Source organism: Varanus komodoensis, unplaced genomic scaffold, assembly GCF_004798865.1.
Source record: "Varanus komodoensis strain SLA01 unplaced genomic scaffold, ASM479886v1 scaffold1, whole genome shotgun sequence".
NCBI classification, from domain to species: domain Eukaryota; kingdom Metazoa; phylum Chordata; class Lepidosauria; order Squamata; family Varanidae; genus Varanus; species Varanus komodoensis.
In genome coordinates this window covers 119,893,865-119,914,608 of record NW_025335268.1, presented here as the reverse complement: position 1 = coordinate 119,914,608, position 20,744 = coordinate 119,893,865, and the positions used below count along the sequence as shown (strand labels likewise).

The window sequence follows — 20,744 nt, the reverse complement described above, 5'->3', positions numbered from 1 at the left end:
CCGTGTGCGCGCGTGTGTGTGGTTCTGAGACGTACGTACTGAAGTGTACTGAGGCACCTAACTCTGGCCGAACAGTAGCATTAGCTGTGGTGGGTATTGAAGAAAGGTTGCGTGCAAAAGCAGGGGAAATAAATGGAGCGGTTTTATAGGGTGGTCGAGGACGGCTGTATGGGGAACGCAGAGCGTAACCGGGAGGGGGAGAAATCAGTGCAAGCAGCACAAGGTGTTCGGCGGGGCGGGGGGGGATCAGCGCGCGAGAGTAGGAGGGGTTGATAGGCGGGCGAGCGGGCGCGAGGCACTCCTGGGCTCTGCGGGCGGGCTGGCTGGTTGGTTGGCTGCCGGTGGGCGCGCGCGGCGCGGTCTTGCTGAGGCGGGTTGGCTGTGCTGGCGGCTCTTCGGGCGCGCGCGCGCGCGCGCGATCTGTGTGGTTCCGCGCGCGGAGCGAGCGTTCGTGAATGTATATGAGAAGAGAGGGAGCCGAGGGGCTCCGGGAGCTGCCGGTGTGTGCGTGTGCATGGGCGAGAGAGACGGAAGGAGAAAGAGACTGTGGCGGAGCCTGGTGATAGCGGCTATTTGGCGGGTCGCAACACGGCAGCATGCGGGTGGTGTCGCTCCGGGCGTGTGTGGTGAGTAGTTTCCTTGGTGTTTCGCGGTCTTGCTGGTCATTCGCCGCCTGTTGAGTGGAGCGGAGAAGGTTTGCTCTCCGCCTTCGTTAAAAGAAAATCTCCCTTAAGTTGCCCACCAAATCCTGGACTTCCTTCTCAGCTTTCTGCCGGATCAGCCTCAATCCGTCCCCTGAGGAGGGAGTGCCGCCTTTCTCCCCTCGTCCTCCTAGGAACGTTCCTCCTTTTCAGGAGCAGGAGCTTGCCCTCCCTAGAGAGAGGAGGGATTCTTATGGACCCGATCCTGCTACGGTATGTGGAGTTCTCCGTGCAGGTTGGGGATGGATTGTTACCCGGCCCGCTGTCTCTTACCTGCCGCCGCCATTCTCACCCTATTCTTTTTGAATTCGTGATTCCGACTGAGGGTCGTGTTCCCTCCTCCTCCCCAGCTGCACCGGCTCTGGATTGTATTCCCTTCTATCGGTGGAAGCAGTCTTTCTGTGTTATTAGTTGGCATTATTTCTCGGGGACTTGGGTTGTACCTCTTTTGGAACTGTTGCATGATAGAGCATGTGTATTTTCTGCGCCCTTTTCTCTCGAAAGGATTTATGCTTATGGCATGCGCTCCCCTTCACTTTGGAATTTTTTAAAAATCCAATGGTTGCGTTGTTGCAGATAATAATTAAAATACATTTTAAAGATCGTGGAGACCCCTTTTCTGATTGAACGCTCAAGGAGTTCAAAATAAAACAAGATTTTCTCTTACTATGAGGGAATAAGAAGGAAAGCATCAAGTGTCTTTATAGTCTTGTAGTCTCGTAACAGGAATAAATTTTCCATATTAATGAAAGTGGCCTGGTGACCTTTCCCACTGGAAGACGTAATATACTGGAGATATCGGCAGCGCTTTTTTTTTTTTTTTAAATAAGTCTTGGTATATATTTTCCCCCCAATGGCGTTTTGAAAAGGTGCAGAATAAAGATGATCAGTCTGTCTGATTTCACCTGTGGTGCCTACAACTCAAGACTTTCATAGTCAGGAATGTTGCCTTACCAGTTTTTCCACCCTGAGACAAATGTTTAGAAACAAAATCTTTGGATTTCTCCCAGGTCTACCATACTGTCTGGAAAAGAGAAGCAGTCACACCACTCCAGCAATAGCCCTCAAACCAGATGCTTTCAGAATGCTTGCTTTCTCCTTTCAAAGTGTCTTGTGCTTTTTATCTTTTTTGCTTTGTTCTTTTTGACTGCATATTGAAGGAAAGAAATCAGAGAGAACAATGAGTTTCTTGGCTTTGGTTAGGCTGGTTTTTGGTTTTATACTCCAGACAGCTTTAGAAAGCTGCCTTCTTGCTTTAGAGCCTTTGTTTAGTGCTCCAAGCTAAATGTGAAGCAATTAGAAAACTACCTGAAATACACTTTTGCTCTGACAGTTGGTTATTAGCATTTATCATTTTATTTTCATCAAAGGAAGAGATGCATAAAATTATGGATTGCTTTGTGTGTTCTTAGTATTTGCATATTTTGTTTCTGTGATAGAGGTTTCTCTTTGTGCAGTAACATCTGTGGGCAAAAATGAGGCAGTGAGATTTGTTTTCCCTTTAGTTAAAGAGTAGTTGGCAGTGAAGGTCAAATACTAGCAATGTTCCATTACATGCTAGTGTGTTAAGTGTTGGGGATAGAACAACTTTGGTATTTTTCAGAGCCTAATATATAATGAACATAGTAAAGGCTTCCCCTTGGAAGTATGTGTGGGAACCTTCTATGAGTATAAATTCCTTTTTGTCATTTATTCTTGAGGTGTTCCGATACGTCTGTATGTAGGGTTTAAACTTTTGCCCCCTGTTGGACTGGCAGGAATACTTTACAGGAGAAGAAAAGAACCCTTTTAAAATGCAAATAGTGTAGGCACTTTGTCAGCCAGCTCCCACTCAACCTGTTGGTTTCTTTTTAACTGAAGTGATGACTAGGAGATTGTATGCAATCTCAAGGATGATTTAGAATATCAGGAATAAGGGTAATATTCTCAGTATTGCATTTTCCAGTTTTTAAAATCTTCATGTGATGGTTTTATATGTGTAAAAACCTGAGCAATGGAATCACACTCATAAATTTAAATGCACGAATTGTGCAAGTCAATGTAGCTGGATGAAATATTAATAGAATGGAGGAAAATGAATCCATACCACTCTTTGGTTTTTATTTTTAGAAGGCAGTTGTGATTTTTGAAAGTGCAGGCTAAATAGTCACCTGGAGTTTTAAATCCTAACAGACATTTCCACATTCAGAAACATACATTAATATAAATAACTTGAATCCATAATGGCTGATGATCTCTATGACAATTATTTTAAAGAGTGTTGAAGGACTATACTTATTTTAGCTAGCATAGATGTTATCAGTTATAGTTGTACAGACTATCAAAATGTCCACTAGTCAAGCAGAGAACTGAATGATATAAAGAGATTTGTTCTAGGCATAGCCATGCCATCAGAGTTGAGAAGTAGCTTCCTTACTGTTATGAAATCTTTGAATACAGTTAACATAGCCACCTAGTTCAAAAGTTCAAAAGTTGATTGCTAAGCCCATGCTCCATTCACTTGTTCCTGTCTCCTCTTCCTACTCTACTACTACCCTCATGATGCCTTATAGTGTTTTCAGAGGATATGATGGGAATTAGGACAAGAAATTGGTATTAATGTGCTGTAATTCCATGCATGCATTGTGCTAATTGTGGCCACACCTTGCATCTGGAAGGGAGATAAACACCCCTGTTCACAACCTCCATAATGTAGCCTTGTGTTAACCATGTGTGAATTATGGTGGCTTTGCCCAGGGCTAACTTTAAAGAGCTTGTCTGGTTTCCTGGAGGCAATTTTACCACATGTGAAAACGGGAATGTCTAATTACAGGTACAAATTAATTTCATCATGGAAAAAATGAACAAATAGGGTATAGTATACCAGCTGAAATCTTATTCAAAGGAGTGAGAAGGAGTAGGTGCTCTTGTATAGAATTTAAGTTAATTTCTCTGAGACTTAGGCAGGTTCAGTGTCTGGTTGTTGCCTCTTCATTATCATGTATCCTCACCTTTGAAATGGAAATACTACATAACACTTTAGATTGCTAATACTGTTGGCTGTTTCGTTTGTCATTGGAGGTCCTGTCGTGCTTACCTTAGTTTGAAAAACTGTATTTAAAGATTAATTATATAGCACTTGTTTCAGTGTACTTTATTCCTAAGTTTATTATTTGCGATGGTGTCATTGCTTTAGTCATTGCATTTTGCAAGTGCTTATGTAGCGGAGTATGATTAGGTAATTCAACTTTGTAAATAAGAAATGTAGGTTGTCATCACAACCGCCAACCTTATGATCCTGGAAAGTTGTAAAGCAGTTGTCCATATATTTGAGCATCCAGTGGCTTGCCTTTAACTCATAGTTCTGAGGGTGACATGCTTTGGCATACATTCCATTTCTGGAACAGCATTCATAAAAAAGAATTAGTTTATGGCAAAAAAATTGAATGCATCCCTTTAGGACAAGATTTTTCTATAATTAAGCTTGATAATAAGCTTGTTTCTATGTCCATTTTTGCCTTTCCTATGAGTTGCTTACCTGTGATAGTGAGTTGGCTTTAGGTAGAAACAATATAAGAAATCATAATTTTTCTTCCTTTGTCCTTCTCCTCTAATTGTCAAAGTATTTGGAAAACAAAGCAGAAACATTGATGGATTTGTTCACACTGGCTGGAGGACAGGTTGGGTTTCACCCTTGTATATTTGTGGTGGTGTTCGTGAGACAATCTAACCAATATCTCTGCCTGTTGCTTATGACAGTTGCTGTGCTGTAATTCCAAAGAAGAGAAAGATGTAAGCTTATATAATGGAAGAAAAGCTTTTGTTCTTGTTAGCTATGTAAAGTTAATTGGAGAGGAGAAATGCTTAATGAAGATGGTCATTGCAGCTTTTTTGGCCTTCTAGAAATTCAAATGCAATGTAGGTTCATGCATTTTTTTTAGAATCCATATATGTAAACCTGCAAATGGAAATCAGGTAGTCTACGAATACTGTACTGTCAAGTAAGCACAGTGCTTAATATACTATACCATTATATATCTCAATTTCACTAGTATTTCACCTGTAATTTTTTTAAGGAACAACTTCTATAAGGCCTGTAATGAAGCACTGGTCTTCATTAGTTCTTGAATATACTGCTTTATTTTTTTCTGCCTGAGCATTAGCAGAACCTTTCAGTGATGTTAACCTATTCAGAGGTGGTTCTTTTGATAGAAATTGATACCCCAGACACTCACTCCTAAAGAGTATATGAATAAGAAGAGAGCTGAGTAAACTGTTCCAGCAGAGTATGATTAACATGTTTATAACTGCATAGTTTGTAATTGACACTTTCATATAATGTGGCTTGCATGATTATGAAAAGGTTGAGATGTGTATTTTATATGGTAATAGGATTGTAAACTTAGAAACCCATCAAGTATTTGTTGGATCAGCTAAATACCACTAGACAGCAGTTTTCTGGACTTGTTAGTACATTATGAAGGGCAAACCTTTTTGCATTCCAATTTTACAATGGTTTCTAAAGTGCTTTTCAGAAGAGGCTAAGAGTTAAAACTGCTTAGTTTCCATTATGCAGCACAAAAACAATAATAATAAAAAGCTGCATCTAAGATGTCAGGGCAAAATGCTGATGTGTAATGCTAATCCAGCACAGAAATATTAAGCATTCCTTGTAGAGTGCAGGGTAAGAAGATCATATTGAAGTAACCGAACAGTTTGGCAGTTGAACTTGAAATTGTGAGCATCTAAATTGCACAGGGCACAATTCATGCAGAAATTTTCACAAGACTTAATAATCTTACAGGGATGACAGACATTGATCTGGGGCATCAGTCTGGTAGTGTGTGTGTTTCTATTGCAATCTTGAGATTCAGTTTTCTTTTAACATTAGCTTTAGCTCTGGATAACATTTGGTATATTTTAAAATGTATGGTAAAAACACAATTGCATTTCTTAAAATAACTCCTCATGGTTTCTAAGTGTGTCTCAGTTTTAAGGGCCTAAATTATAAAACTGACCTGGTTTGCACATCAAAAAAAATCATTTATTTTATTTACATCTATTTATAGGCTGCCTGTAATTGCTGAGGCCTTCCTAGACGGCTTACAATATAAAACATAACAACAGGGTAAAAACACATTAAAACCAATTAAAACATAATAAATCAGTAACAAATTAATGTTATTGATAATGAAGCTTGAACAAACATTCTGGCTACCGAACAACCATCCTCCTTGTGTTAAACAGGGATGCTCCATCAGGGAGAAGAACAGTTTGTTTCTGGATCACAAGCCAGGGTTATTCTTCTCCAACAACCTCCAGTTCCAAGTTTCTGCTTCATGCCAAATAGTTGCTTAACCCTAGTGGGTGGGGAAGTGGGATTCAGCACACTTGCTTATGCTGGGGATTTGTAGTTCTCTTCAATGTATTATGTCCCATATGTTTCTAGTATGGCCCTCACTGCTGATAGAATTAGCAACTCTTGCTCTAGAGAGTAATTATATGAACTGAAATTATCTATTCTATGGAAATATTTGCATATATATGCTACAAAAGCAAAGCTCTTCACTCATAATTTAGTTTCACACATTCTTGATAATGATCTTACATTAGTTATCCATATCTTTGTGGGCTAATTTGCATTGGGTTCCTCCTATCAGTAGGATATTGGCAAACCTAATTTTGAACCTGCAGAGTTCAAACATGGAACGTATTCATGGCTTTGTTAACTTTTTGGTTCTTTAAAAAGTAATTACAACGACACATCATCTGGAGCAAAATGGTTATGTGAATTGGCAGTTTTAAAGCCGTACATATGAGGCTTAAGGGGAAAAAAGAGGGAAAGCAGTCCAATAAAAAGAAGAACATATTTTGTGGTATGGTTCAGATATGTCATATTAACCAATACTGTTAATGAAACATTTGTTTATTTCTGATACGGATGCTTATGTTGGGTAAATAAACTTGGATTTATAAAGTGGATTTATTATTTATAAGATGTGTTAACAGTTTTTAAACTGTTACCTTTAATGTTTGTTGATTCTTTGGTTTCAGTACTATGTTTTTACTTCTACCAAAACATCTATTATTATTAAAATGTATGTTAGCTAACAGTCATGGTTATTGCTTTGCAAAATATTGTCCAGAGTCTTTGCGTATATAACTCTCAAACTATATTAACTGAATAACTGACTATGTGTGACAGGGGAAGAAGAAAAGAATTGGAGTTTTACAGAAATGAAATGTATGTTTCACTGAGTTTTGGTTGTAAATCTGTGTTTATTAATATCTCTTACCACAGGGACCAGCAACAAAACGTTAGTGTGGAATGCCCCTTTGGAAGTTCTTAGCCAATTAGCTAAGCTTTTTTCCAGGTTACTCCCACCATTTGCTGTTGTCATTGTCTCCAAAGTGTCAACATTTTATGGTCAGTGAACATTCTTAGTTCTTATTAGGTTCTTTTGAGATCTGAGAGCTTCTGCATCCTGGAGAAAGCTCTTTCTTATATGTGGATGGTGGGATTTTGGTTAAATAAACATCAATGTACATAACCTAACTGTTAGAAATAGACAGGGTGATGATATATCACAACTTTTACTGGTACTAGGGTTGACTTGGTTTAACGAAGTTGAATAAATGATCAAGTTAGGCAGCATGTGGGAAATTACTAACAAAGAACTAACGGGTAACATACAGCTAAATGGTGATGGCTTCCAGCATAGCAGGATTGGTTAGGTCAAATTTGTGCATACAAATTAATTCCTCATTGCTCCCATTGGGAGTTTTGGGAGATATTTTACTACATATCCATTTGTTATCCTGCTCTTTTCTAAGGAACTCAGGATGATATACATTATTTCCCCGATCTAAAAAAAAAAAAAATTAACAACAAACCTGTGAGATTAGGTTGAGTCAATGACTAACCAAGGTCATCTGGTGAATTGTATGGCTGAGCAGGAGTCTGAGGCCAGGTCTTCCAGCGCTTACCACTGTAACTCATCAAGTTTTTCAGAATGAAATATCCATGCACTTGGCATGAATTGTGGTTGAGCATCTCACATGGCTATAGTGAATTCTGTAATCAAACTAGCAATTGTTTTCATGACTGTGTGCAATAGATACTTTCATGGAAGTTGTATCTGCTGTCCTTGAAAGGGTGGGTTTTGCCTTGTGGTAGTTTTCCTTTTTTTATTTCTGCTTTCTCTTGGTAATTATTTACAAGCTAGTGACATGTGAATTGGGAATAGAGAAGCAAAGGAAGCTACCTTATATTGAGACAGACCAGTAGTATTTCTAGCCCAGGATTGTCAACACTGACTGGTAGTACCTCTCCAAGGTTGCAGCCAGGAAACGGGGCAGCGGGGCGGGGGGGGGGGGATTGAAACTAAGACCTTCTGCATGCAAAGTATGCATTCTACCTCTGGTCTGGTTCAAACCATGGCTCTGCTTCGAATACTGGTTCCAAGATTTTGAGGTCCTTTAGCAACACATCCTCAATGCCCCTACTCCCTCAGTGATTCTGTGATTTTAACCCTATTATCAGCTGCTTTTGTTCCTCATCCTTTCCCCCTTCATTGCTCCCACTTGCTTGCACAGCAAGCAGGGACTGAATAGGCAAGCAAGCAGTGTCACCTACTGCTTCTCTATCACCATTGCCTGGACTAGAGTGAGAAGCAAGTAAACAAACAGGTTGCAGGGGTGAGAGCAGGAGCAGCTTCAGGGAGCTTTTATCAGTGGGATCTTGTTGGAATGCTGGCCCTTGACAGACGCTTGACCATGTCTGCCTGTAACACCAGTCCTGCCTATGAGTATGCTAGCTGGGCTCATGTATCACAACTCAGCATGTACTCCTCATTTGAGATATTAGGATAATAGGGTTGTTGATAGTATTGATCAAATAATGAATGCAAAGCATTTTGGATACTCTAAAGGTCTATACAACATGCTTTATGTACATTATCATTAAAATCTTAACAATTACTATCCTTTGGGTTTGAAAGTCAGAAGAGCTTGCACATGGGAGAGTTGGAGATCAAGGAGGAAATATTTCAGGAGGTAATGCTTGTCAAATAAAAATGGTAATATGTAATATTTTGGAGATTTGTGGTGAATGGTTTTCCTGATGTGGCTTGTGTGGCCCAGCCTGTTACAAGAATTATTTCATTGAGTTTCCTTGTTTAGTATAGGCATTTTTAGAGCTCATATGCATGATCAAATAACACCTGTGTAATTGAACACCATAGGGGTTATTTGGTCATAATTACAATTGCTCAGCAGGAAATTAACTATGCCTGCATCAGTTTGCTAAACCCTCACTCAAAAGTCCTCAAATTTTGGTTTGGCTACTAGCTGGACATTAATTCTGACTACCAACAGCCCCTAGGGGTAAAATGAAGCAAGACCCTTTTCTCAAGAGCATTCTAGTTTTATTGCATAAGGTACTTCAGAAAGTACGAAAATAGAGATCTTACCTGACAAGACTTTGATTTTATTTATTCTTCTTTGGTAGCAACTGTAGCAATCACAGATCCTCTGATTTTTCACTTGAAGCAGGATGGCAGCTGCTTGGGTCCAGCTGCAGCCCAGGTCTGTGACAGTGTCTTTCTGCTGCAGCTGCACCATGAGGCCATATGTCTGGTGCAGTAGCATCTCAATTGCCTTTATCATCAGCCATCCAAGCAAGTCCCTTCAGCCTGATGGCAAGAAGGAAGGAACTGCAGCATACATTTCTTCAGTCAGGAGCAGTGTCTACAAGAAAACAGGCCCTTAGGGGGTGGAATCCACCTTCAGGAACCAGCAGAACAAGCCATGAGAGGGTAACCCATTCAGAAAGAACGAGGAAGCAAAGATTCTGAAGGAATCATAGAAGGGTTTTAAAGTATGTGTAGTTGGGGGGAGGGGGTGGATCCATTATGAAGGGGAACACAAGCCAGAAGATCAAAGAGGAACAAGAGCAAGAGTCTTACCTGATATTACAGAGAAGGTGAACAACTATATTAGCAGTTGCCAGTTTTGTTTTGTCTTTTCATCATGATTCCCCAAATCATTGGGGTAGTTATAGGGGATCTCTCATACTATATGTTAATTTCTCATCTGGCTGACAGAGATGCCACAGATTACCATACCTTACGTTGTGCTGAGCTCTTTTTATTCTGTCTGATTGGAGTTCCAAAGAAGGGAGCATTTTCACAAGTGGCAAAAAATTGCATATAGGATTCTTGCACAGTATGATCCATATTCCATTTTTAATTCCTGAATACAAGTGGTGTTTGAATTGAAGAATCCACAGCAGGTTGGAAGAGGGAAACAGGGAATCTTGCAAATTCATATCCTGCACAGACCAGGGGATAAGATGTAATTGCTGTGTAGGGGATCTGATGGACTAGCATCTTTACATCTCTGCCACTGTTGTGTGACCAGATAACTTTTGCAACTTTGCTTCCAGCCAATGTTAGGAAAGTGACTTACTCCATAGCATAGTGCAATACACAGATTTATTTTGCTGAAAGGAATTGTAAGGCATAAACTCTCCCTATCCTAAAATATTGAAAGCCTTTATATGTAAATAACTGTGACTGTAATACTCAATTGTTGCTTTGAAATGAAAAGAAACACTACCAGACACACACTTTTAGAAGGGATTTTGCAGTTATTGCAAATTCAGACACACAAATAACACTTTTGACTTGCTTTCTAGAAAATGCATGAATAGGAGCCCTTCTTGGCCTGTTTGAGATCTGACCTAGGGAGACACCTCACTTCCTGCAGAGGTCAGAACAGTCAGCAGGTATGACAGAATTTATAGACTGTCTTATTTTCTCTTCCTCTTGTATTCCAGGAGTTACTACTGCCCAACACTGATAATAACTGATCTCCCATGAATAGGCAATGGTTTCTGCACCTAGAACACATGAAGAACAGTTGCTTGAAATCAGTTGCCCCCTGCTATATTCTGATTGGTATGGGCCAGCTTTCCCTAACCTGGAGAAGTTTTTTGGGCCTGCTGGGAGTTGTAGTCTGACAAATTTGGGAGTACCAGTTTTGGAAGGCACATATGCAGCAGTGACTCTTGATATTTCTTGACATAGCTGAACGAGTCCTTAAATATTTTCCAGCTTGCTGATCGTTCAGGCCACTGCTGGAAGGGTTTCCTTTCCTTTTTTTCAGATTGCAGACAAGCAGAAAAACATAATGTTACTTGACTTAGGAGACTTGACATAGCTCCCCACTCAGCCAGACTTTGGGCCAGTCGCAGCAAAGCTCAAACTACCTCACAGGGTTGTTGGTTTGAGGATAAGATGAGAGGAGGAGAATTATATAAGCTGCCTTGAGTTCCTTGGAAAGAAAAATAGTGGGATGTAAATACATACATACATAAGCGGGTCCTCTCAGAGTTCATCTTTGGAGATTTGTTTTTTATAATGCCAGTATGTTTTTCCTCAGTATTGGAGTAGTACTGAACTGGTCTTCTATAAACTTTCTCTTTGTCACCATGCCAGATTAGACAATTGTTAACGTTGGCTAACATAAGATGTCTGCAGGAAATGAGGGATAAGTTTTCTAAGTGGAGCTCAGTGCTTTAAAATTATTGGTTTTCTCAGTATTCTAAATGATTTGACAGCCTGTTGGATTCTAATTGCAGAGTGTAATTAGAATAAACACCATAAAGCTAATCATTTATATATTTTGCCTGTGGCTGAAGATTTCAATTGGGCACTGTGATAGTTCAGTGGAAGTATTTTTAATACTATTTCTATTATTCTACATGTTTTCAGTCCAGTGGTATTTTTGAAAGTGGATAAAATATTGCTGCACAGTGTCATTCAGTTTTTTCATTACTTAATTGTATATTCTAGTAATAATGTAATTATTGCTTTTAACAAAATCTGCCTGGCTTGAGTGTTTAATTCTATCAGACTCGAGCAGTTGCTGATGAAGGGAATAAATGACAGGTTATACATGGATATGAATGCTCAATTATTAGCTTCTTTAGGAGGAGGGAATGTTTTGTTTCCGACCAATGTCTAGTGTGGCAAATCAAAGTAATGTACCATATGTTTTCTTTAACCCGTGCAGTGTGTACATGTACATGAGGATTTGAAAGGAAACCATTTCTACTTTTTAAAGTTTCTGTTGCTTGTTACATTCAGTTATTTCACTACTCACATGCAGACAACCTTTTAGTGACTTTTACAGATCCACTCATTTCTCAGTTCTTGTTGCTTCTGAAAGTTTCAGGCGGTAGACAGCTTAGATGGGCAGCTGATATAATAATTCAGTAAATTTTTGTAAGAATTTACACTTGATAGAAATGATTAATCCAGCTTCAAAATATATACTGCATGCTTAGATAACAAAGCAAAACTTCACCTAATTTGGGAAAAGCTAAGTAACATTAAAGCTTTTTCTGTTTTGTTATTTATGTGTGTAAGGTGCATATTTTGGAGCTGACAGAAAAGCTGAGTTGAAACAGCTAATGTCTTTTCTTTAACTATAACATAAGAAATATATTGACTCTGTCAAGCAAGCCATGGCCTTGAATTTTGAACAGCTAAGCAGAGATGTCATGGATAGGACATTTTGGAGGGCTTTCATTTATAGGGTAACTATAAGTTGGAGATGACTTGATGACTCTTAAAAAAAAAAAGTTGTGACAGCCAGTTGGGTGCACCACATTGTTAAATTTGGAGGATGTGGGAAACCCATTTTCCTTGCTCAGCTTGACTTTCACTTTGGACAAATTGCAGCCTTGTAACCTAAACTACTTGACAGGATAGCTGGAAGACTAAAGTGCCACTGATGTCCTTGGTAAAGTTTTGGAAAATAAATATAAGTCTGTTTTTTCCTCTGGTCTGAAAGACTTTATCCACATATATTGTATAATAACAAGATAGTAATATTTTTCAGTGAAAAAGTTACATCAGAAAGACTAGCAAATCTTTTATGGCATGATCTATTGACTTATGAGTAGCTATGAAGCTAGATTCCTGGCTACTCCTATTAGATGATTTTGGGAAAATTAGTTAGAACTGACTGTTCTAACATGCGCTTAGCCTCTTATTCCTCCAAGCATATTGCTACTGTAGTCAGCATGGGGAATGTGCAGGTGTGGCCCTCCAAATATTGTTGGACTGTAGCTACCACCAGCTTTAACAAACATAGCAAATAGTGAGGGATGGTAGAACCCCTGCAATATAGTGATTAAAACTTGGTTTCAATCAACCTATAGATTGGATTTTTCCCTTTAGATTTGATATCCTTAGAGGACTGGGCTATATTTTATGAATATTGACAACTCTTCTTCTGAAACAATGGGCATTCGAGTAAAGTGGCTTCCCCATGAACATAATTTGTTAATTGATATACATTTGCAGGCATTTGCTGGAATGCTGCATGCTTTATTGTAGCCCAAACTGACTAGGTACTTCAGATACTGAAGGAAGATTCATTGGCTACCTGGTTTACTAGCAGAACTATCTTCCCTTTGAATTTTCTTGATGGGCACAAAATGTTTTGAGCCATTAAAGCAATTACTCCCCTTTAGCTAATCACTTGATGTAAATAAGATCTTAAAGAAAAGGAAGGGACAAGAAATTTGACTGTTTGAAACATGAACATAGAAACCTAACCTTAGTAAAAGTGGTGGTAGAAACTTTTCAAGGTCTCTAAGCAATATAAAAACCTAAAATAACCCCCTGTTAGGAATCTATTAAAACATTACCTGGTTCACTGAACATTCAGTGTAAATTCTGCCTTGGAATCCATTCCTTTTAGAAACATGCTTTTAAAAGCCACTGCAACATTTTCTGGACAGGTGGACATCAGGGAATTTTATAGCTTTATTTTTATAAAGAAATTGTGCAGAATTAATATTGATTTAATATAGCAACTTGCTAGCACTACAGTATCAAAGAGTCACTTTCCAGTTCTGCCAGTAAACTTGGCCCCCACTCTTGCCACCCACAATGTGACTCCTTTAGTTCAGGAATGTTTTTGCCAAGGGTAAAGGAATAATGGGGACTCTCATTCTTTTTAAAAATCCATTTTTGAAGGTTTTATTGCTTGACTTAAGTTGTTATAAGGTTGAAACTCTGGACATAAATTCTTATCTTGGAAACTGGAGTCAAATGCTGTTGTGCAGTGTCGTGGTCTACTGTGTTCATTGATTTGCTTATTGTTTTCCATACACATTTATTAAATTGGCTTGTATAGTTACATTCTACTGTGTGGATGAACACATCTCTGTTTAAGCAAATCTCTTCTTTTGGATGTTGTGCTCTTTAAAAGCAATTATGAATCATAAATATTTCTGTTACCCTGCATATCTTAGCGCCATATGGCTTCTGTAAGGAATCTTGTGTATCTTCCAGTAAACAACTAAATACTATTAGTGCATTCTACTATTTCAGTTTTTACATTGGTAGATGAAAGTTGCTCAAATTTTGCTAAAAATATTTTAGAGAAATATTGTAATACCATATGATTTTAGTAAGGAATTGACTAACTGACCTCACATTTGCTTTGAATGAGGGTAGTTGGAGCAATATTGGCATTCAAACATAGAGTAAGAGGGTGAAAATAGTCCCAATAAGCTGACATATGTGACATGGTGTGTAATCTCATAGTCTGCTGGTGCTGCATATCTCAGGTAGGTGAGTGTAGTATTTAACAGACAGAATTGAATTGCATTCATGCTGTGTTTGGCAAAACAGCCCAGTTCTGAATTCTGCCAATTTCTGTTGTTCTTGTGGAGGTCTTGTTGTCACAAGTGCAGACTGAAAATGTGTATCTTATACCTTCAACTACCTGTTTGAAAAAAAAAAAGTAAAAATAGTCTCAATATTAGAAAGATCTATGAATAAAAGACAGAGGGAGTTACTAGACTGAACTGTTGTGGAGATCTCCATCTGCTAAAACAACCTTGCTAAATTTTTATTTGTGCTTTTTACAGGGAGAGCAATTCAGCTGTCTGTGAGAGACCAAGCAGATACTGTTTATTTAGCACAATGACTTTGTTGCATAAACTGAATTAATAGGCATGTTTGTACATCATCTTATGTCATCCTGCAAATAAGTTGTGCAGTTTCAACTTTTCTGCAGCCTTCACAGAGGATCAGGTTCACCATGGCTTGTTCTGCCTCTTCTCCCTCTTGAATCCTATAGGTGGCTCCAGTATGTATCCCTGTTGCCATTGCTATGGAATCTGCATTCTGTGATCCCTCACTGCATCAGTAGCCTTTTTACTAATGGCTTGCTATCTGTTCAGGATATGCTCCTATCCTTCCACCTCCCAGCCAGGTGTGTGCCAGCACCTGTCTATATTTCTAATCAAAACTCCACATCCTTCAATGCTCCTTTGTGTTTTTTATCTGCCTGCTGTTGTCTTTGCCTGTCTACTCTGCTTGTTTCATTTATCCAGGGTCCTCCTCCTCCTCTCTCGAGCTGGTCTTGCTCCATAACCCACCCTCGGTTCTCTGATTCCCCAGGTAGTGGTGGTTTGTGGTGCAGCTGCCCCTACCCTCTAAGATGTGTCAGCAAAGCTGCTTTTGCTCACCCACTTATCATTGCTACTTCAGACAGGGGAATTTCATTTCATCCCAGTCTAGGATGCCATACTGTCTGCCAAAGGCAAGTTTTAAAGAATAGCTTTGGCATGACTTCTCCCTGAAACTGCTGCATAAACTATCATAAATCTCCTGTTAGAGTTCACAAGAAGTGGAGGAACATGTTTTAAAAGCATGTATGGTTATAGAACACACATGCCCACAGGAGTAAAATCACATGTGCAAGGAATTCAAGGCTCCAACCACTAAGGGAGCCCAAGTTTGCCGAAACTCTGCATGTTCTTTCTGCTACCCTTTGCATTTATGATGACAGTTAGGTAGAGCTCATTCAAAGTACATACCATCTTTCACCAACTTTTGCATGCCTACTCCAAAGGATGTGCTGAGGGGGAGGTTTGTTGTTATGTGCTGTCAAGTTGTCTCTCACTTATGATGACCCTATGAATAAAAACCCTCTGAAATGTCCTATCCATGAGAACCCTGTTCAGCGCTTATAAATTCAAGACTGAGGCTTCCTTTATGGAATGACTCCACCTTATACTTTCTTCTTCTGCCTTTGATTTTCCCTAGCTTGATTGATTTCTGCAGTGAGTTTTGCCTTCTCATGATGTGCCCAAAGTAAGACAGCTTCAGTTTTGTCATTTATATTTTTAGGGAAAGCTTTGGCTTGATTTGATCTAAGACCCACTTGTTCTTCTTTCTGTCAGAACACTCTTTGCAAGGTATTTGCAAAGCTTTTCTCCAGCACTACGTTTCAAGTGTATCTGAGGGGTGGGGGGGGTACCCAGTGTTGAAAGCAATTTTGTACAAGGTAAAACCCAAACTTTTATTTTAACTGATAAAAGATTTTCACATTGCTATGCCTGAACATGTGGAAAGAGCCATGAAATCTTGGCATTACCCCAAGCATTCATGCCCAGGATTAGTATTCACATGGCTTTGATGTATGGGAGTGACCAGCAATGGACTGCTTGCTCTAAGCTCTTCTATCATGATGGAAGTGACCCTATTGTCATAGTCTCTTTTTTGTGCTAGTGTGAAAAAGGCTGCTTATGCAGCCCTGCCCCATTCCTTTGGCCCCAACTGAAGTGTACACTTGCAGCAACACCCTTAGGGAATGCAGTACAGGTTTTATACATGAGCACTGAACAACCACATGCTGGTCGTTGTGGTGATCAGTAGGCTTTTAGACAAGTGTCAGCCACAACAGAGGGCAGCCAATACTAGTGTCAGGATCTGGGCTGTTCTGGCAGCAAGAACCAGAACAGCCGCCATTACCGTACCCACTGGATTAGTCCCAAAGCCTGCTGGAGCTCTCAGTTTACTGGGAGTCCTAGAGGAAGAGCTATGTAAGAACAAGCTCTTTCCTCCACACCTGGCCTCAGCAACATGGATCTTCCTGTAGCTGCAGTATCTGCATTTTGCATGACTGCACCCTGCCCCACCATGTTCCCTTGGCAGCGTAGGTACCCCTGTTTTGCTGCTGTGCCTGCATCCTGCTTGACTGTTCCTGTGTTCGTTTCCTGCTATGTCTCCTGCATCTTGCCACGTTTCCTGTCTTGAAACATGTTGCCTCAGAAACACAGGTATGCCTGTTTGCTGCGGTGCCTGTATCCTGTTCCTGCCTTTCCATGTTGCTTTGCTGTTGTGCTTGCCTCTTGCCTGACCTATATCTTGCCTTGACTGTGTATCCTACCTCACCATGTTGCCTCAGTAATGCAGAGCTTTCTGTGAGCTGTGGTTCAGCTCCTGCATCTTGCCTGACCCTTGTTGCAGCTGGTTCCTGTTGTCTTGTGTATCCTGTTTATTGCAGTGCTGTGTGTGTTTGTTTATTTATTTAGAAGGCTTCTATGCTGCCCCATTCGCCAAAGCCTCGGGGCAGCTCACAATGATAAATAAATATGAACAGTATAAAACAATATGAGTCGACCTGGCCTGAAAAATAAAATAAAAAAATAATATTAACAATTAAAATAGCATTTGAATAATGCTGTGTCTCCCGCCCTCATGCTGTGTCTCCCACTCTGTAATTCTGTCCAAGTTACCTGCACCTCTGTTCTCCTGGTTCTTGACCCTTGGCTTGTTCCTGACCATGTCCTTGTTCTGCTCTGATGCATACTTTTGATTCCTGACCTCAGCCTCTACCATGACTATGATTTGGACTTTCCATTAAACCCTGCTTTTGGACCCTGTCTTTCCTGAAGTTCTGTTGACCTGGTCCTGGTGCCTCTGTTGCGCTTGTCTTGTTTCTAGCTGTCCATGACATGACTGCAGACCCTGACCACAATTAGTATTTCAAGTTGGAGAAAGGGGGAGAGTACACAGCAGCCCGACAACCACACTCTCTATCCTTCACAGCCTACAAGCTGCAGTGGACTCATCTTGATTCATAGAACAGCTGTGGTGTTTGTTCTGCTGCAGATACCTGCAGAGAAGGAGGTACTGCTTCTCAAAAAGTCAAACTACGGTTGTGTTAGAAATGTGGAGTACCCAGTGTGTGGGTTTATTGAGTGAAGAAGGAGGTAGAGGCAGAGAGATTGAAGAAACAGAAATAAATATCTTTGAGTGTATAAGCAGTGATTGCTAGTCAGCCCCTCCTCCCCCCGGTATCAGAAGCATACCACAGCAGCTGTAAGTGCACCTTTTCACCCAAGACACCCTATGCATCAGCACTGGCAGTTTATCCTGTGCTTTGAGTGAGTGAATAGACTTTCCTTGGAACTTAAAGGCAGTGAAGTATAGGACACCCCATTTGATGTCCTGTGCAGCAGTGGAATGCCTAGGACATGGCCGTGTTGCATGTGGTTTCTGCAACTGTCATTGGAAACACACCTGGCAAAGCAGCTCTGTGTTAATTTTTACAAATTGTGTTACAATCCAAAAAGGAAAGAAGTGAAAAGTTAGTGTTAGGAAGAAGAAGATAGGGGAGTTAATATAATGGGATTTAAGGGATTAGAAAGTGCCACCACCTTCTACATTCAGATTATCCTCTTCTGTCCAAACCTCTGCTGAGAAATGTGGACGGTGATTATTGTCCTACAAGTTCCACAAGTGCTGCTGAGTTTTTGGGTCTGTTTCCTTCAGCTCTACCAGTAATTGTTGTGAGGGCTGTATGCTCTGGTGTAGGATATCCAGTGGATCTGCTGTAGATGCCACCAGAAAGACAGGTGGCTGGGGTACATACAAATTGGAGGAAGAGGCAGCCCAAGGTTAGGGAGGGGAAGGCCCTGCTGTGGTGGCAGGTGTGGAGCTTGGTAGGCTTGTGCCCCTGCTTGCACAGCTGCTGTCACGCTTTGAAGAACATCCATCTGCTTGTTAATGACGGCAGTTCATTCCCACGTCAATTGATTCAGACCATGGAGCTGGTAAAGTCACAGCCTTCCTGCACTGTCCTTCCCTATACCACAGCATCTCTCTCAGAACCAGTCTGGTTCTCGCTAGCTAGTTGCCTTACTTATCTTGAAGCTTGCTAACTTTGGCATTTTAGCTAAACATTCAAACCCCATCTCTTCTTCAAGTTCAGATTTAAAATCTGAAATCTTGATCTTGTAATGCTTTTGGGAAAAATGGGCCCAGTCCTTAAAGTAAGACCTTAGTGTCTGCTTTCTATGTGGGATGCATAGTGCTGTATGGATAGCAAATGACTTTAGACAGCCTGAAACTGAAAAAGTCTGCAGCAACTGTTCCTTCCTCAGTATTCAACTGCTGATTACTAGGTCTGGGTTTAATACTAGGGCTAATTTGGGGGAGGATAGAATAGAAATTTAATGGCTATTAAATTGGCTGTTGGTGGTAAGAATATTTCAACAGAAAGGTGTGTGTTAATATTTGTACCCATCCACTGCACAAATGTAGAATCATTTTATACTACATGGTACTAAGGTACTACACAATATGAAGTGTGAAATGAATGGGTAAGTTAGGTTTTTTCAATGAAATACAAGCAGTCCCTGAGTGATGAACATCCAAGTTATGAACAATCCATGCTTACAAACAAACTGCCATAAAGCCTGTTACATTTGAAAAAACTACAGAAGATTGTCATCACCATAGAGAGAAGTGAAAGGGGAAAGAGTAAAATCCCTCCAGCATTTTCTTGCTGTAAAAAGGAGGTGCTGGTCACTTTGGGTGGGGATGTAAAGATATTTTGATATGTAAAGAGTGGTTTCTCCACTCTCTTGGGGTTCTGTGCCCGTCACCCCTGCAGATGTGGAGAGCTTGCTATACACGATCAAACTTACATACAAATTTGATTTAGACAAATTTGTTTTTTCAGGAATGGAACGGGAACTGCCTGTGTAGGATTTTTCTCTGGGTGAATCCTTTGAAAAACATTGCTGTATGTGGGTGGAGGAAGGGTGACTAAGACACAGACTCCTTCAAGGTCACTGTACACATTGCACACAATTTCTCACATAGGCAAGAAAAGTACAAGTATTGAAAGTCCATGAAAGGAGGGAGGTGCAGGCTACTACAGTGTAATAAAGTTGCTTCAGCATACTTCAGGAAGCAAGATCACTCAGAAGGAGAGGGAAGTGGCAGTGCTTTTGGCTCTTGTCCAAACATTTATTAGCACTTTAGAACAAGCCTTACCATAACTCTTGCATGGTAAGTTTTCCCAAATTGAGAGATTCCTTAAGAAATTCAACTGTATGCATTCTGAGGATTCAAAATGTTGTGCTGAGTTTCCTTGCTGACCTAGGTATCAGTATTGGTAGAATTTGTGTGTAGGGAAGGGAGATTTAAATGACAATGTGGACAGTTAACTAACTGAAAACTTGAAGAATGAGGAGTGCACACACCTTGAAATGCCCATTTGAAGCAGATGACACAACTAGTAGGAATACTGGCAGGTACTGCTCAACAGTATTGATAGTTCTCCCCATTTACTTTGAGATACCTATGTTGTATTAGTCTTTTAAATAGTATCTTTTAGTTTCTGATCACATAATATAAACAGACATACTCTAATAGTGAAGGAAAATGTGGGGATAATTTTTGTTGAAATTCAAGTTCTCAACATTGGCAGGAAAGCTGTGACACATTACCTTTTTGGTTTATCAGGTCAGGTGGGTATTTTTGGATTGTTTATTTAGATCTGTATGTGTACATAATGTAGTGATTTACATTTTTGTTCTAAATTATCTTCGTACATGCTAGGTATTATTTAAAAGAAAGATGAACAAAATGCTTGTGGGATTAGTCTGTTCTAAACAGACGGTAATGCTTTCAGAATTAAACAGAAATTACCAGATTCAGTTGACTGAAAACCAGAAGAACTGTGGAGTGAAACCAGAGATGATATTAGGGAAGTTAGGGAAGAATGCCAAAAGACATTTTTAAGCAAAAAGAAAGAAAAAACAGAGGTGGATGACAGAAGGAACACAGTTGCTAAGGACAGGTGAGAACAAAGGGAAAAGGTGACAGAAAATAGGGTCAGAAACTTGAATGCAATGTTTCAGCAACTGTCACATAGAGACAAGAAACTGTTACAATGGCA

The 20,744-nt window shown here is 40.0% G+C and overlaps 1 protein-coding gene across 3 annotated transcripts in view; it reads left to right on the top strand.

Annotated features, from left to right (window-relative positions):
- The first annotated feature begins 513 nt into the window (after positions 1-513).
- Positions 514-20,744, top strand: part of PTPRF (protein tyrosine phosphatase receptor type F) — a 607,591-nt gene continuing 587,360 nt past the window's right edge. For all 3 annotated transcript variants that reach the window (XM_044442788.1, XM_044442787.1, XM_044442786.1), the window contains exon 1: positions 514-626. The gene's annotated coding sequence lies outside the window, so the exon portion shown is untranslated. The remainder of the gene's footprint in view (positions 627-20,744) is intronic.